Source organism: Pelmatolapia mariae, linkage group LG23 (assembly GCF_036321145.2).
Source record: "Pelmatolapia mariae isolate MD_Pm_ZW linkage group LG23, Pm_UMD_F_2, whole genome shotgun sequence".
NCBI lineage: Eukaryota > Metazoa > Chordata > Actinopteri > Cichliformes > Cichlidae > Pelmatolapia > Pelmatolapia mariae.
In genome coordinates this window covers 38,829,642-38,847,971 of record NC_086246.1, presented here as the reverse complement: position 1 = coordinate 38,847,971, position 18,330 = coordinate 38,829,642, and the positions used below count along the sequence as shown (strand labels likewise).

The window sequence follows — 18,330 nt, the reverse complement described above, 5'->3', positions numbered from 1 at the left end:
ATTTGTTTTACATTATTGCGAGCTTCTATAGACATTAGCTATATCTGGTTTGTTATAGTATCATGGAAAGAAACTATACCGACAGCTAACCCTTCAGACACCAGAAGGCCACTAGCTTCACCCTGTAAGGCTGAAGACATTTACATTTTCTATTAGCTTAAGATTTTTATCTTTGTTTACAGAAAATTGATTCACTCCACTGACAAAATGTACAGAAATGAACTGCCCGGGGTTTCCCCCATAAACTCTTTAAAAAACATCATAGTAAATGTCACATTTGAAGTCTTAAAGTAATATATTCTGACATAATAAATTTTCCTTTGACTTACTAATTGATCTTAGCTGTTGTTAATCCAACAGCTAATCCAGCAGCTAATCCAGAAGTTAATCCCTGAGCAAACAGGAAAGGGAAATGGATTTTGAAATGCAGTTTATTAAAGTGCAATTGGAAAAAGGATTTTGAAATGCAGTTTATTAAAGTGCAATTGGAAAAAGGATTTTGAAATGCAGTTTATTAAATTGGAATTCAAAAATGAATTTACAAATGCAGAATTTATTCTACAATTCATTATTTAAGCACAGAAATCTTTATTTCGATGCGCATGGCTCTTGTGGTCCTCCATATTTCAAAGCGTTTTTTTTGTGTGTGTGTGTGTTTTCACCCGTGAGATCGCTCACTTGTGTGCACATGCATGTACGTGAAGGCTCACAGCATGACGTCACACAAGCCAGTGCCTTGTTGCTTTGATCTTGGAGTACGTGCCTTCGATCCGAGGTCATAAATCGGAGTCAAACAACTATAGTCTGAATCTTGTATTCTGCATTTTTAGTTGTCGTATGTTAGATGTACAGACCGCGATCTTCGCATTCTGAAAGCTCAGAGAAAATGGATTTTCAAAGTAATCGTAGTGAAACTAAATCATTTGCAATGTCAGTATCCAATGTTAGAACCCATATCCACATTACTTCAGAGGATATTTTACCTGCTATCAGCAGCTGTTTCAATAGTCTCTCTGGATTACAGTGGCGCATGATAGAAAATGGGGTCTGTGACTCCAATGTCCAAGCAGCACTGGCCGATATGATTACTGATGTTATACAGTCAGTTAGTGCAAGCATCATAAAAACTTCACTTCTAGCAGTTCAGGACCAATTGACAGATGTATCATCCCAGACACACATTAGCATTGCCGTGGAAAAAATAAGCCCCATATTGGGAGACTCTCTCTCAATCAGCATTGCTGCTGCTCTTAATGTCACCCACGAGGAATGTGAGGAATCTGTGAAACTGACAGAAAGAGTTGAGGAGGAGATCTCAAGTAAAGTCAACTCGGGTCGGGTTCTAGTCCCAGAAAACCCTGATTCTGTTTATGTCAGCGGAAAAATAACAAACATAAAAAAACTGAGATGCATGGTTTCTCATGCTTTCTCGTGTATAAAGAGATATGCAGTAAAGCTCAACAAGAGGAACATGCAGAAGGGGACTTTACCCAGCTCCTTTAGTTCAAGTGATAAGAGCCTTGAATCCAAACTCTCTGAGATGGGAACAATTAAAGAAGTAAGTATGGCTCTCATGAGATGGAGTACAGACACAGAGAGAAGTAAAGATGACAAGGACTGTCACATAGAACTGCAACCCACGAAGGAAAAAGAAAGTGATAAATCTGCAGAAGCTGAGGAGAAAGCTCAAAGTGTCCATGCTCCCAGTACTCCAGTTGAAATCAGTGCAGCTAATGTTGACGACACAATGCTCAGCAATCTGCATTATTTACATCAAATCAAATCAAAATCAAATCACTTTTATTGTCACATCACATGTGCAGGTACACTGGTACAGTACATGTGATTGAAATTCTTGTGTGCGAGCTTCACAAGCAACAGAGTTGTGCAAAATACAATAATGTAAAACAAGCAAAATATAAAAATGGCTAATCTAAAAAGTAATAAATATATGTACAATATGTAAAGGTATATACATTACTGAATGATAATATACATTACTGAATGCATTACATGTTAAAGATGATGCGGAAAAAGTGGCAGCTGACATTGTAAATGCGATAATTTCTAACATTCAGTATCCTGATGCGGAAGATATTACATTAAGTGATAAGTGTAGCTCACCCAAGCCTGCTTTTAAAGTGAACATAATTATTGAAAGGGTGAAAGACGTTTTTGTATCATGTGCCCCAATTACAAAACCAGATGAAGCAAAACAACACTTCTCCAGGTTTGCCAAAAAAGAATTTGAAAAAATGAACAGTGAGCTGAAATATCAGGTGAAGAAAAGCAAAAGGTTTTTCACCTTTCAGAGAGAACAGGCAAACTCCCCTGAGAGTGAGAGAGCTGACTCCAGCGAAAGGTTACACTTAAATCGCTCAGGTTCAATCCCAGAAGTTCCCAGAAAATCATCAACCTTAGAAACCACAGTTAAAAGGTCTTCTCCACTCAAATTTAGGACAGTCATGCCAGTTATGAATAAACTGTTTAGTAAATTAACCCAGGCAGAACACCTTGATCTGACAAGTAAGGAAATCAAAATGTTTTCAACGGAGCTGACAGATAAAGTGTACAACCATGTCCAGTCAACATATCTAGCCCCCACAATGCAAATGGATAAAGATCTCTCAGAGTCTGAGATCTCTAATACTTGACAGCACGACTGTAAGGTACCCTCATCTTCTGAGGCGCTCTACATGCTCATAGAAGATTCAGTAGAAAGGTTCTTACACATATTCTTTTCTGGTTGGAGAATGAAACTTTAGCCCAAACGATTACAAATGACAACATTTCTGGTGCCGTGGAAGATGTAGTAAGAGTGCTGACCCCATCGGAGGAAGAAGATATGATTGGCTCAGATGCCAGTGAAACAAGCGATAGACTGTCTACATCACAGTCAAGTGCGGTTACTGATCTCACAAATCAAGCAGTCTTCTCTTTGAGTGCAGCAGAACTGGACCTAGTTTCAAAAACAGGCAATGAGCAGGCATCAGTCTCTCACATTCAACCCACAGAGGGTCAAAGTCAGCCGCCAACCTCTGAAAACTTAGAGGAAGAACTGTCAGAAACGTTAGTGTCCCCAGATGCTAGGGAAATTGCCAAAGATTTTAGTCGTATGCTATTAATGATAATCTATGGAAAAACCCACAGGAATACCAAAAAGCTTCTGGATCTAAAAAAAACAGATACCGCTATCAACTATCTGACAGAGTTGGTCCATTCTGAAGTGAGATGCCCTAAATCCCTGGAAATTCTTAAAAATAAGATGTTTAAAATAACCAAGGCCACAGCTAAAGACCTTATCAAGGAGTTTGGATCTCCGGACCATTTCTTCTCTGTACTGATATCAGAAGATTCCTCTTTTGACGACACTTTTCTGAAGTGCCTAACTATTAATCTTGGCGTCTCCAAGAAAGCCAAACTTGCCAGTTTATTTTTCAGCAGTGTTAAAAGCTTAAAAGAAGCCATGCAACTGCCATTTAAAGGCAGTAGTGATGACTAAATTGTCATCTTGATTTTTTTTCAAATCCTAAAGCAATCTAGTCTGGCCTCAGCATTAACATCTGATGTATATTCTTTTAAAAAACCATTTATTTGGACTTTAATTAGACTTAGAAATATTCTTCATCTTGTCTCTTCATATTATCTTTACCCTCACCCACCACCGGCCGCGGCAGATGGCCATCATTTCCTGAGCCTGGTTCTGCCGGAGGTTTCTTCCTGTTAAAGGTAGTTTTTCCTCTCCACTGTCGCCCAGTGCTTGCTCATAAGGGATTAATAATTTATCAGGGTTCTTTTTGCTGCTACTGTAGGGTCTTTATCTTACAGTATAAAGCAACTTGAGGAGACTGTTTGATGCTATATTAAAATTCAACTGAATCTTAAAAATAAGGATTATAGCATCACATCACCATAAAATCAACTACTGAAAAATAGAACAAAAGAAAAAGAAAGACCTAAATTAAAACAGTTTGTGATTTGTCTTGTGCTTTCAAAATATATTGTCAAATATAAAAAGTGCTGCATTTATATGCTCTGCTCATCAGTACTGGTATTTTAATGTAAGCAAACACAGGGAACATATGCCGATGGGTAAGTACTACAGATGAAATAAACTTGGGATGCAAAGAAACCATGAAATAATTAATGAAATAGTGAAGTTTAGAAATAAAATAAACAGCTATTTTAATTAATCCAGTGTCCAGTGGGACATGCAGCCTCCAACTACTCCCATGCTCACCGCCCTGCATTGTTACAAAGGCACTAGTGTATTTAAGAATAACCTTTTGATTAAGGTTTAACACATTTTTACACAGACACACACACAGACACACAGCTTTGCTTCCTCACAAAACCAAACATAAAATCCACCAAACGTCTTTGCTGGCAGAGCTAATGATTCTCCCAGCAGGGATCTGTAGAGTGTATTAATCTGTGATATAAGCAGCAGTCACTGAAATATTACTGTTTCAGATAAGAAATCAACCACGTAAAAGCCACGGTGGCAGGGTTTTTAAATCAATGTGGGCTGTCTGCATTTTGAGGCTTAAACTGGTTTTTAGAAGCTATGACTCACTGTCTTCTTACATGCCTTATAGATTTCTTAATTTACACACTCATTTTCACAATGGCAGCTACTTTTGAGGAATCATTGCAGTCCTTTGACTGTGTGCGGTTTAGTGTTGTCTCACAAACTGTAGCTAAAGGCCTGATTTTCTCTAAAAATACTTCTTGAAAGATCATATGCTACAAACTTAGTTTAGAGAGTCCACGATGTATATAGTGAAGTCTGCAAGTTTTTGAACATTGAAATTTGTTTTGTGCCTAAATTATTCTGCAGATCATAAGAATGAAAGGTTACTGGTCATTATTAAATAGCCCCTTTTAAAAAAAATAAGCTTTCCCGACATTATTGTTGGGTGGTGGTCAGGGCTATCCACACTGACAGGTGGGACATTGAATGTCACCTCTCCGGTGGGGAGGAAGCCTGGGATTGTCGAAATCGGGGCTTGTTTTATAGCAAATGCAGAAAACAATGTCTTAAGAAAGCAAATAAGATGGTGATCTAAAATATCTGATTGCTTGCTTGCAGGACACTAGGAGAGATGCGTCCTCTGTCACAGATGGTGTGGTCAGTGAAAATGGTCACTGCAGGTTCAAGCTCATTGCATCTCCAACCCACATCCACTGCCACTGTACTTAAGGGAAGTTAAAGACTTTCTTCTGCACTTGGATCACCTAAATCCATGATAGTCATTCAGGCAATAATGCCTGGACTGGAAACAAGTCATCCTTAAAATATTACAATATACAAAGCTTCTGTGTTTGAATGCAAAACAAAGGTGTTGTTTAATCTAAAGACTGCACTTGTGGCTACACAATAAATATATTTTCTTTTGATTATATAATTAATGTATCTCCAACCTACATCCACTGTCACTGTACTTAAGGGAAGTTAAAGACTTTCTTCTGCACTTGGATCACCTAAATCCATGACAGTCAATGTAACTTGCAAAACAAAGTTGTTGAAAGCCTAAACTTAGTTTCAGAATAACTAAATCTGAGACTTTGTTTCATTGTAAGATTATAACAATGATGGCAATATAATTGTCTATTGTTCAGCAGAACGGTGTCCAGTATGTTGGCTGATATACCTTTTTGCATTTGAAAATAAAAGTTGGGCTGATTTTAACACCATTACAAGAAGTGTTGTTAATTATTCTTAAATCATGCTTGCACACAGTGTTATATTAATATAAGTGTTGTACTAGAAATTTCTAGGATGATAAAGTCAGAAACATCAAGTTATTCTTAGTACTGTATACTTGCAATGAATAAGTTGTCTTAACATAGTTATCTTAAGTAAGCTTTACTTAGTTTGTTTGAGGCAACAAGTTTGCATAATTTAGGTTCTGGGAACTTCTGGGAAGTATTTGTGGCTCCCAGTGTTTTCTTTTCCTTAGAAACCAGGTCCAAATGGCTCTTTGGGTGTTAAAGGTTGCTGATCCCTTTAACACTGCGTTTCACCAGCATGCATCAGAAGAGGACTCTGAGGGAGGGATCCGTTTGTAGCAGGAGTGTGGAGAGCAGCGCTGCACAAGAAGCTGACTTTTAAATTTAATTTGTGTTCATTTTTAGGATTTGACAGGTGCATACTCATCTTGGATACAAAAAAAGCCACACATGTTCATGAATGCACATCTTTAAAGCAGTCTTCTAGTCAAACTGTGGTTGTTAATCCACACAGGGAGTTTTATTTTTGTTTGTTTTTTCTAAGCCCGTAGTCACAAACAAATATGTTATGGACAAACCATTTCTTCCACTCCCTATAAATTAGAAGTGTTTAGTTACTCTTTGTTACCAAGAAAGTAAATCTACACACAAATGATTGCTGCAAGGTCGAGTGACACATTTCCAGACAGTCACCAAGTTAGAGTACAACATCAGAGGAAAGTGTGTGTAGGCAAGTCATTGAGAAAGTAAGAATATAAAAATGATCCTTTTATGGAAAGGTTTCTGGTGTGTTATATGGACATGATGACTTATAGCAACAGAGGCCATACTATTTTTGTTGTTGTTGTTCGTTTCATTTCTCTTGCTCTTTATTGTGTCTTTTGTATCATGTTAACAAAGAAATCTTTCAGCTAGGCAGACTAACTGCTTTAGTCGGTGCTAAATTTATGTGACATGACAAATGACAAATGCCATTAGTAAGCATCACCTAGTTTACCAGTAAGCTGATGTTCCTGTCTTATCCAGGTCTCAAACCAGGGAGCAGACACAAATGTGTCAACTCTACACTATGAAGCCACGAGAAACGCCCCAGAAAACAATCTTCCTAAAAATAAAAATGTATATAAGTCATGATCGTAGGGGTGATCGTGACTGTGTCCTTGGGCAAGACACTTCACCCGTTGCCTACTGGTGGTGGTCAGAGGGCCCGGTGGCGCCAGTGTCCGGCAGCCTCACCTCTTTCAGTGCGCCCAGGGCATCTGTGGCTACAATGTAGCTTGCCATCACCAGTGTGTGAATGGGTGAATGACTGAATGTGGTATAAAGCGCTTTGGGGTCCTCAGGGACTAAGTAAAGCGCTATAAAAATACAGGCCATTTACCATTCACATAATTTAAAAATACATTATATTTCTATTACAATAAAGTAATTTAAGTAACAGGATTGATTCCTGTATGCAAGTATTGAGTAAGAACAGATGTACCTGCTCTAAAAATTATGAAATTCTTGTGTAACTTAAAAAAATACTTAAGACCAGTGTTGGGTAAGTTACTTTAAAAAAGTAATTAATTACTAATTACTTAATCAATATTGTATTTAAAATACTTATCTAATTACTGTGTCTGAAAAGTAACTTAATTACTCAATAAGTAATTTAACTAAATACTTCTTAAAATCCCTATAAACCTTGAGTGTACAAACAATAGAAATTAAACTCTTTAAATAATTATTTTTTTAATTTTTTAAAGACGGAGACTCTACAGTACGCAGCGGTAGCATCTCTTCCACAATGTTGCCTGCAATCATTTTTTTAAGCTCTCCTTTTTAAGCACCGTCTGTGCTGCTGAAGTAAAATCAAGTTTTGCCTGCTTAGCAGGAGTTGCCGCGGCGTTATCCATGGATGATGAACAAGGATCACTCAGAAGTGTTCGTCTATGCTCTCGTGTCAGGCGCTTCAGTAGATTACTCACGCTATTAACAGCGGCCGATAGTTTTTTCTCCCCAGGACATAGCTTACATATTACTGTAATGTTCTTGTCTGCTTGTTTCAGAAAAGTGAAGAGAATATGTCCATGTCATAAAACAGTCACTCGCTTCAGCCGAGTCCGACATCTTCCACTTTCGAATACGACTATGCAGCAAACTGGCGCGAAATGACGTGCACCTGCACTACAGCCATGTTAAAGCGGCAGAGTTTACTTTTACCTTTAGAAGATAAATTAATGAAATTAAATAATGATATTCAGCGAGTTTAATTATTTTACAATGTAACGCAAGTACATTGTAAGTAACTGTAATTAAAATACCTAAAAATGAACAGTAATCAGTTACTCTACATTTTCAGTGGAAAAGTAATTTAATTACAGTAACGCATTACACCCATTGACTGTAGAAAAGATGGACGACGCGACACCGCCTCCTCCAGTAGTGACTTGAGGTGGAGCGACTGTGTCACGCTCCCGCCCACACACCCGCTGGACATGACCGCAAACACGCCCCCCTACACTTTTTCCGTAGCCCGGCTGCTCAGTTTTTTTGCTGGTTTACGGCGACTGACGACTCGTTTAATTAAGGTAAATACAAACATGTCGCTGTTATAAAAAAAAGACAGCTTATCATCTTATAGTTCTAAAATCACTCTGTTGTTAATTCGTTTGCTAGATTAGCCGCTAGCATACGCACTGTGTTGGAGGCTTGTTGCTAGCTAGTTAGCGATGCTACACACCTGTTACTCTAATAGTCTGTATTATTGAAGGATTCAGCACTTCTTATGTTTTTTTTATCCATTTTCAGACAGCGATGAGATCATCTGCACACCCCACAGAGGCCCAGAGTTACTGTTAATATCAAAAATGTAATGCTGTCCTTTGAGATTTTAACATAAGACTGTGACTGTAATGGATCTAAAACTGTTTAAATCTTCAGAGCCCTCTACAGCCTGGTAACATGGAAACTTTAAAAACAGCAGCAGAAGGTTTCAGTAGTGTAGTCTAATTTGTTCTTTTCATTTAATAATAGAGTCCATATTATAGCAACTGCTACATTCACCCTGGAGAGAAACTAGTGAGGGAGACCATGAGGACTAAGCTGGGTTTCCTGGAGAAACTTCTTCCCTTTCTTTCACCGCAGCTGTCCTGTGCCAGATGTTCTGTTGATCATCGCATTGATCAAGCAGGACTCATGATCTTCACCAGCAGCTCCCTCACAGGGGAATCTTCAGCACTCCTCCGTAGGCCCACCCCAGGAGATGGATAAACCCAGCATTTCATGAACACTGTGATGGAGACCTTTGGTTTGTGTAATGTTATAAATACTCCAATTGATAGGTTTGTAGCATAAACCTATTCGCTGGAACGTTCAGGACAATTCGCTACACAGCAATGAACAAGACACAAGTAGGCAACGTCTTTGTGTTACTCATGCATGAGGAGGCCTGTCTGGAGCCAAGTGTCGTTCCACCCACTTGACCACCGTCAGACTCTCAGCCAGGTTCCCCATAGCACTCCTTTTATTGTGGTTACATGAATATGCATAGGTTCATCAACATATAACATCTTACATAGTGTGTGTGTGTGTGTGTGTGTGAGAATCCATTAATGACTTCCTAAACCTACTGGCCTGGAAGTCCAGCAGTTCATCTAAACAAAATGCACTTAGCCTAAAACAGACATAGATACGTTTATCCTACCATAAAACAATAAGACAAGGTATGACCTCTCCCATGCTCCCAGGATGTGGGTGTGAAAGCCAGAGTGCTCTGGAATGCACACAACGTGTGTCTGCAGACTACTGAGGATCAAACTTCTATTAATCTACAACTAATTATAAAACTCTAAGCATATATGAGTAGATATTTCTAAGCATAAATGACAATCAACAATACAAAACCTAACACCAATACTCCCCAGAGGCTCCAGACTTCTACATAAAGATATTATATTCAGTCCTGTAGAAATTTATATATTTAAAAATATATGATCCTCTCTGGTTACTCTGGTATGAATAACTGAATCACTTTATGGTAAATAACACACTATGTGCAAAAAACTGTGAAAGAATTCCAGATGACAAGTTTGTAGTTCAACATACAAGTGACGACCTTTGACCTTCAGGTTTTATTTAATTGTGTTACAGAAAATCTCATGTGCTCTTCATGCAGCTGAGTGCATCAAGTGTTTAAAACAGAAGCTGTGCAGGTCTGAGATCAGCAGCTTTGTGAAACACCAAACTGAGGTCCTGTTAATGCTGATATATAGTGACACAGTTACATGAGTGATTAATCCTTTTGTTTTTTGTCTTTAACTTTATCAATAAAACAGCTGCAGCTTTCACTACAGCACGTGTGGTACTTTAACCTTTGTACTGTTTTCACCAGTTCATTTTGCAGTTAACATGTGAACATGTTGGCTGATCTGTCTGCTGTCACTCGATGGGGCTGAGGTCTGAATCTGAGGGCAGCTCCTGTAATCACAAAGAGAACAGAACCATCAAACTCAGATATAAATTTTATCCCTCAAAATTGAAATAAAGCTAATTCTTCTGTCCTCACACACTCAGGATCTGAAGTTCTTCTCTTACATTTTTTCAGTATTACAGTACACTACAGTACTTTAATCCATAGTTCCTGATTAATGAGGAGTTACTGAAGTACAAGCTTTTAAAAAAGATGTTACTGTCTTTACAGATGTGGCAAGAGACTGAAAACATGTTGTTTGCACATATTTAATATTCAGCTCTGCACAGGAGCTGAAGCAGAGTGCAGCCTGTTGCTTTTACAGTATAACACTTGTAATAAAAGTACAGTAACGGTAATTAGTGACTGAGCAGCCCGGGGCGTTTCTCTTGATTTCTTTATTCGGGGTAAATTCATTCACCTGCACAGATTAGCTAAACGAACCCTGACAGCCGAGTGCTCATTTTAGCTAGCTAGGGCTCACGACCTAGCTAAGAACGGTAGTTACGGATTAGTTTACAAACACGTTTAACTTACCGAAAAAGAGCAGCGGGGCCTCGGGTCCTTCTGTCAGCTAGTGCAGTTTACTGAAGAACACCTCAGGCTGTCAGGTTAAAACACTCGGTCGTGTTTTCGTAACGTAAACGCTGTCCCTCCTCTCAGAGCCTCTCAGATGGATGACCAGATAGCACTTAATGAGGTTACGTCCAGCGGATGTGTGGCCGGGAGCGTACTGCACAGATTCTGGGTCACACAATGCAACATGACAGCCTCCACAAGCGGGATTTTTTTTTTTTTTTGCACAATGAGAGGAAGTGCTGTGGCGTCATCCATCCTTTATGCAGTCATTGGCCCGAACGCATTTGCCACATGCGCGTCAGCGGTTGCTAAGCAACACGTTTTTGTTCAATGGGCGGAGTTAAGATCAAAGGGTTTGAACATGAAAGGACAGAGTTCTTAAATAGACCCCCTCTCTCTATATCACTAAACGATTTTCAAAGCTATAGATATAGAGAGAAATTTTAAGCAAAGAAACACATATTCAAAAAGAATGCGTATTGAGTGCTGTAATAATTGTACTTGTATTTGCAATATCAACATTGAAACAACGTACATAATAAGACACAAACAAAGAAGCACCCACGAGCACAGAAACATAGAAAGAAACAAAACAAAATACAGATTTTGGTTGCAAGTGTTAATGGAAAAACTGGTTAATCGAACGGTAATAAAATCAGGCAAAGTCATCAGTGGGGAAGAAATTGAAGCCATCTACAAGAGGCTTACCAATAAAATCTGGGCTGAAGTCGAGGATAAATTTGATGAAATTCCCTTAAACAACATCCAAAAACTCCACAAGATGATTTTCAAATCCCTCTGCAAAAAGTGGAAAAGTGCAGAAGTAGTTCTGCTATTCATGCAATTAAATCAGTCAGCTGTAGACCACATAATTGGTCAAGTTTTCATAGCGGAAGCAGTCAGACTGTCCAAGGGACCAAGTCGTATATGTCGGGCTATAGGCCGACTGTTTTGCCCCTGTCTATGCTGCATACAGCATTCCAAGACAGTTGACATGGAAGCTCAAATCAGTGTACCAGCTTTTATTTCAGAGCCTAAAGAAAATGTAACAACAGAAACCGATGAACCTGGAACTCCAACAGAAAAGAAAGATAATAGAAAAAAATACAGATTTGCGTTGGAAATCTGTATGGAAGCCCTGGTTAAGCGAGTGGTAAAAAAATCAGGTAAAGTCATCAGTGAGGAAGAAGTTGAGGCCATTTACAAGAGGCTTACCAACAAAATCTGGGCTGAAATTGAAGATCGATTTGATGAAATTCTTTTAATGGAGTGCGACAACCTCTGCAACATGATTTTCAAATCCCTTTGTAAAAAGTGGAAAAATGCAGAAACAGTGTTGCTAAGGATGAGATTAAATCTCCCACTCATCGACAACAAAATTGTTGTAAGTTTCATAGAGGAAGCAGCCAAACTACCCAAGAAACCAAGTCCCATATGTCAGTTTTTCGCATCTGTAAGGCGACTGTTTTGCTGCAGCAGCAGACAATAAGGTTTCTGTAATGTAGGGAAATCGTTACATCGACTGAAAACATTCTTAAAAACTAACTGGAAATTTTAACCCTGGAGAACCCATGGGGTCAGGGCCGACCCCATTGGTTTTCTAGGGAAACCATGGGGTCAAATTTGACCCCATGGGTTCTCCAGGGTTAAATAAGCAAATTAAACATCATACTGGCTCTTTAATCGATGGAGTCATTTCTGAAGCCCCCATAAAAAAGAATAGAGAAGAAGATCAGGATGTTTCACCTCTTATTGCAAGAGGCTCCTTTGGAACTGAAGAAGCCTACCATTGATGATTTAGATCTACACAGACCATTCAGTTAAATATTAGGCAGAAACATTGTAACAAGCAACAGGCTGCAATGAAATTTAAACATGAGACAATTAAATTGAAAGTGTTTGTTCCTGTCAAGCACATATTATTATTCTTATACTGTAAAATGTGTAAATTATAATAATTTACACTGTAAATTATGTTGTTTCAATATAAAAATATGATGTAAAGTAATATTCTTCATCTTGTCTCCTCATATTATCTTTACCCTCACCCACCACCGGCCGCGGCAGATGGCCATCCCTTCCTGAGCCTGGTTCTGCCGGAGGTTTCTCCCTGTTAAAGGTAGTTTTTCCTCCCCACTGTCGCCCAGTGCTTGCTCATAAGGGATTAATAATTTATCAGGGTTTTTTTTGCTGCTACTGTAGGGTCTTTATCTTACAGTATAAAGCAACTTGAGGAGACTGTTTGATGCTATATTAAAATTCTTAAATTCAACTGAATCTTAAAAATATGTAATATAGCATCGCATCACCATAAAACCAACAACTGAAAAATAAAACAAAATAAAAAGAAAGACCTAAATTAAAAACAATTTAATTGTGATTTGTCTTGTGCTTTCAAGATATATTGTCAAATATGAAAAGTGCTGCATTTATATGTGTCACGGTTTGCGGGGCAAGCCATGTGTAAATTATTAAAGGGACTAGTGATGTGTCCTGTGTGTCGAAGCTTTGAAGCGTGTGTCGGGTAAATTCGGGCTAGTTTTTATGGAGCGCGTATCGAGGCTTGCTTTGATTACGTATGCAGTGATGTTCGAGGCCTCGCGGGCAGTCCGTACCACGTGACTGATTCAGGAACTGCCTCAAGAGCACCTGGCTGCAGCCACTAGCTGTGTCCCAAAACGTCGGCTGCATCCTTCGGAGGACCCGGCCTTCGCAGTCTACGTGGGCCAGGTCCTTCAAAGACCGAGAAGGCCGGAAGTGCGAGGCTGTGAAATGGGACGGTCTAGCCTTCAGATCAGCATCACCGCTGTCTCGGTGGAGTTTAACAAACTTGGCCGTCTGCTCCTTGCTATCTAAAATATAACAGGACACTGGCGTAAATTCTCGACCGTCTCACACTTCTGTTTAATCAGTTTTCTGTTTAACGTTTATTCAGCTGTGTGAAAATCCCGGAGGAACTCACCCGATGGATTAATAAAGTTTTATTTAATCTAACAATCTAATAACTTTGAGCTCAGCCAAACCGATTTACTCCGGAACAAATAAAACACCAAAAAAAGGCAAACAATTACATTTTTAAGTTATCCGAGTGACTTATATATCATGTTTAACCTGAGTAGCGAAAGAGCGGGGGTCTGAAAACGATGAAGCCGGGAGTCCGCTGCTCTCGCCGGCTGGAGTGACCATTGAACCCCCCGGCTTGCTATCAAGCGGGTGGGTAACAGACGTCTCCGAAAACGTCGGCACACTTTTGCAAATATACGATGTCTTGATAAACCAAACAGATATCTGTAATTTACACAGCTACTTCCTCGCCTGAAAATATGTTAAAAGTTTATTTTGTGACCCAGAAAGATTAATAAGACTAATTTTAAAACTTAGTAGCGGCCACCATTGTTGGCAGCTGAAATTTGGCTGGGCATATTTGTGTGGCAATGTCACTATGAATTCTGGGATATGGTGGGCCACGAAGGACACACCCGACCCATCCTTCAAATTCGGGGAAATGAAGGACGCATTTGTCGGCCGCATTTGAAGGAGTCAATGAATTGGGACAGCCTTCGTCGCCTGGCTGTGACGTAATCGGCTTTCAAATGTGGCCTCCAGAGGATGCAACCGATGTTTTCGGACACAGCTACTGGGGAGCTCCACAGTAACCGGATACACGTGACCTCCACACTAACCGGAAACACGTGACCTCCACAGTAACCGGAAACACGTAACTTCAGTTAAATCGACTTTGACAGCGAAAACTAAATTGCGTTTTTGTTACTATTGATGCTGCTGAGAAATAAAAATGGTTCTAAGTGGGGGTTTTTTTAACACTCTGGGTTTGTTCAAAAAAAATCACCATCCCCTAAATTGTTCATGGCCAAAAGTGTACAGTGGTCCCTTGCTATAACGTGGCGCACCTTCCGCGACACTCGCTGTTTCGCTGAATTTTATTTTCTTACAGCACATCGTGTTGTGCGTTCTGATAGCTGTAGACCATTGTCAATCAATCTAGTCCAGTGTCTCCTGTACAGGAGCGGTCCATAATAGGCCAACGGACCGGTCCGTGAGTCCTTTGGTACCGTTCCGCGAGAGTTGAGGCTCCGGTGTGAAATGTATGGTTGTAGTTGTGTGTCTTATTTTGAAAGAACTATTTACGCGTTACCATAGCGACCAGAGTGCATTAAGAAGCAGAGAGGAGGATGTCACTGTCATTGTTGTTGGCGCACAGCTCAATTCACGTTTATTATTATATTTACAAAATACCACAGTTTCTTTTTTAGTCTTTTGTTGTATTTATCCGCGACACCTTAAAGGTCGGTCCCTGAAAATATTGTCTGACATTAAAGTGGTTCATGGTGCAAAAAAGGTTGGGGAGCGCTGCTGTACAGTACAGAATGCGTTTAGCTTGTCGAATTTACATAAATCTTCGATCGCTAGCAGTGTAACCCTGAAGTGCTGTACTGTATGTTTCTAAGTTTTCTCCCAAACAAACACAACAATGCCGACGATACGTTTTGCACCGCCAAAGGCACCTTTTGGTTTCATTGCATAATACTGGACTTATGTTTCTACGAAGGTTTGAACTCTAAGAGTGTTTGAACAAAAGAGAAAAGTGTGAAAATGTTCATGCCTGTCTGAGAAAACTGTATAAAGCATGTAACGTCTTGATGCATTCTCAATCATCCAGGAAAGTCATCTCCAAAAGTTGAATCTCCAAAAGTTGAATCTGTTCATCTGGATGTAGCGTCCAGAAACATAAGAGATATAAAGCATGTAGTGAGGGGTTTTGCAGTCTTAACATCTATAATAATTGTAAAAAATAAAGTTGGCTACTTTATGGATTTCGCCAACCGCGGGGTATTTTTAGAACATAACTCCTGCGATAAACGAGGGACTGCTGTATTATTAATAGTAGAGTCTGGGACATCTAATTGATTAACATCAACACTGATTATTATGCACTGTTATTTTTGTTCAAGGAGAGTAAAAAATATATAACTCTCTAGCTTGTTTGTTGCCAAAAATGGCCACTTTTTGTGTATGTTCACAAAATGCTATAAAATGTATATTTCTTAAAACATTTATCTACTTTTACCGACGTGACTCTTTAAAATAGCACCAGTCCTTTTCATCAAAATCAAAATTGTATCTAAATTTTTTACTCTTCATAGCCAGTTAGATTATATATTACCATTAACTTTTCAGATAAAACGGTGATAAAGTCCTAATGTTTTCATGAAACTTCCTTTTTTTCCCATCTGAGCATCGGGGACAAGGCTGTCTTGCAATTGTTGAGGTCACTAGTGTGTGCCCCATTTCTTCCAGGATCACTCTCTTTATAGGTTTTAGTGGACTCCTAGTACTGTGAAGTGGTTTCATGGGACAAAGGCATTGTATTCCAAGATCTGGGAGATTGTAGAAATGAGCAGTAATGCCCTTCCTACCATCTTTCCAGAAAAATAAGTGATCTGGAAGCTGTTAGGCTTACTTACAGCAGCAGCACTTTCTGCACCTGCATAAACTCCAGGACACATTTACTAACAGTGTTTGTTGCTGTATGTGCTGCAGCTTTGAATTTTTTATTAATATATATTTTGGCTATGGTGTCTTGTTATGAAATGTACAAGAGTAAAAGTGTTTTTAGCATGTGCTTCAAAGCTAAGTTTGACTGGGAAACTCAAAGCTCAATAGTCTGTATCAACAGAAATTCACTGCAGCCTGTGTAATATTTGATGCGTCATAATTTATTCGACTCTATCTCGCAAATACATATTTGTGTGGCAATGTCATGCACAACACACACAACTATTAGATCCTTAAGATCAAACCTGAGTCATTCTTTTGGTCCACTGCAGTGCAGTAGTCAAAAAAAAAAAAAAAAAAAAGAATAAGTGAAGTGGCCACAAATGGCCAGGATAGATCCCAGAGCGTTAATGTTTAAAATGTATAAAAATATTATTGATTACAATTCTTTACTGTTAATATCAACAATAAGCTTTTTATTTTGAAATTACAAGTATAAAAAAATACTGTTACATTTACATTTAATGCTGTTACACTGTAATCCTTTATTATAAGTATGGACAAAGAATCAAGTGAACAACATTTTGAAATAAGTTTAATTGGAATTTTGTACTATGCAAAACAAAACAAAAAACAACAACAACAACAACGACATATTAAACAAACAAACAAAGAAACACAGCCAGTGCCTTCATTTGTCCATTACATGTCAAACATAGCACTGACCCTTAGTCCCTGCTCATCAGCACATGCTTTCAAAAAGAGCTCCATGTCCTCTGCAAACTGAAAAACAAAGAGGAACAAGTCCCTTGCTCCAGTGTCTTCTTCCTCTGACATGTCTCTTAAGACCCTCTGCTGGTCCCCTTGATTTAAGGACAGATATTTTGGCATTGTTACATGTCCACGGAAAAGTGCCTTATTTTGGACAACCCACTGCACAGCAGGATGCAGATCTTCAACAACTGCTGGCTCCTGTGTCAGGCAAATGGGGATAAAAACATAGCTATTTCTCTGTTGCAGAACAGTTTTTTAACAGTTATTCAAATGTCACTAACCATGTAATTACACTACTGTTTAAAGTGAATACTGACCTGACTGACTTCCTGGAACTTGCGCTTTTTCAGTCTGAAAATGGTTGTCCTTCAAGCACAGCTTTGGCTTCCTCTCTCCAGTGTGCAAATAGCTTGCCAGAGCTTAACAGAAAATTTTGATATTATTAAGGTGTGCAAACTTTGACACAACATGGAACAGAAGTCAAAATATAAATACCTCCTGAGATCAAAGTTCTCCATCAACAGCAAGCACCACCATTTACGCAAGTAGGGCATGTCTGACTGTAAAATATTAATATGAAACATATTTAACAACTTTCAAAAGATTCAAGACTCCATTGCTGTGAAAGTAAATAGAATACTTACTATAGTATAGTCAAATGGTGCATCCAGTGCCACGTACAGAGCAGACTATTTGGAAGAAAAAATAAAAATGTCATTTTTTTAGAAGCTTAAATTAGCTTCTGTATGAATCTCAAGAAGAGAAGAGAAAAATTACCATCAGCATGAAGATCCCACAGTCAACTCCATAGTCTTGGCTTGGAAAACCCTGTATTACATTGAAAATAAAGGCTCGTTAATAAAATCCCTTAAAAAAAGACTAGCGTAATTCATATTATTCACCATATACTTAAACTAGCACATACCTTCAAGTCAAAACTCTTTTTTTCTGACCACTGCCCGGGAATGATCTTCACTGCAAGATTCCTTTTTTTCAAGACAGTTACATTCACAAGTTAACAGACATCATCATGATGGGTGTGAAATGTTTATTGCTAATAACACCAACTGTAACTACAGGCCTTAGGAACATGACCTGTTGTCCTACAAGGCAGCCTGCACCGGCATATCATTTTATCTGTAAGAGATAAAAACAAACAAACAACAACAACTACATGTAATTTAAATGTAGTTGTATAGAATGCAATTTATCTAACAATCAGATTGTACATGTTAACAAACACATCCAAGCCAACCTCAATAATGAAAGCAAAA

The 18,330-nt window shown here is 38.8% G+C and overlaps 2 long non-coding RNA genes across 2 annotated transcripts; both read right to left on the bottom strand.

Annotated features, from left to right (window-relative positions):
- Positions 1-9,829: 9,829 nt before the first annotated feature.
- On the bottom strand, positions 9,830-11,025 carry LOC134620920 (uncharacterized). Its single transcript, XR_010092159.1, has 2 exons — positions 10,724-11,025; positions 9,830-10,194 (listed from the first exon to the last, which is right to left on the bottom strand). It is a non-coding gene; the product is annotated as an uncharacterized LOC134620920 (long non-coding RNA).
- A 6,391-nt stretch (positions 11,026-17,416) lies between these two features.
- Positions 17,417-18,145, bottom strand: LOC134620921 (uncharacterized). Its single transcript, XR_010092160.1, has 5 exons — positions 17,982-18,145; positions 17,834-17,884; positions 17,701-17,745; positions 17,552-17,616; positions 17,417-17,475 (listed from the first exon to the last, which is right to left on the bottom strand). It is a non-coding gene; the product is annotated as an uncharacterized LOC134620921 (long non-coding RNA).
- Between the last annotated feature and the right edge of the window lie 185 nt (positions 18,146-18,330).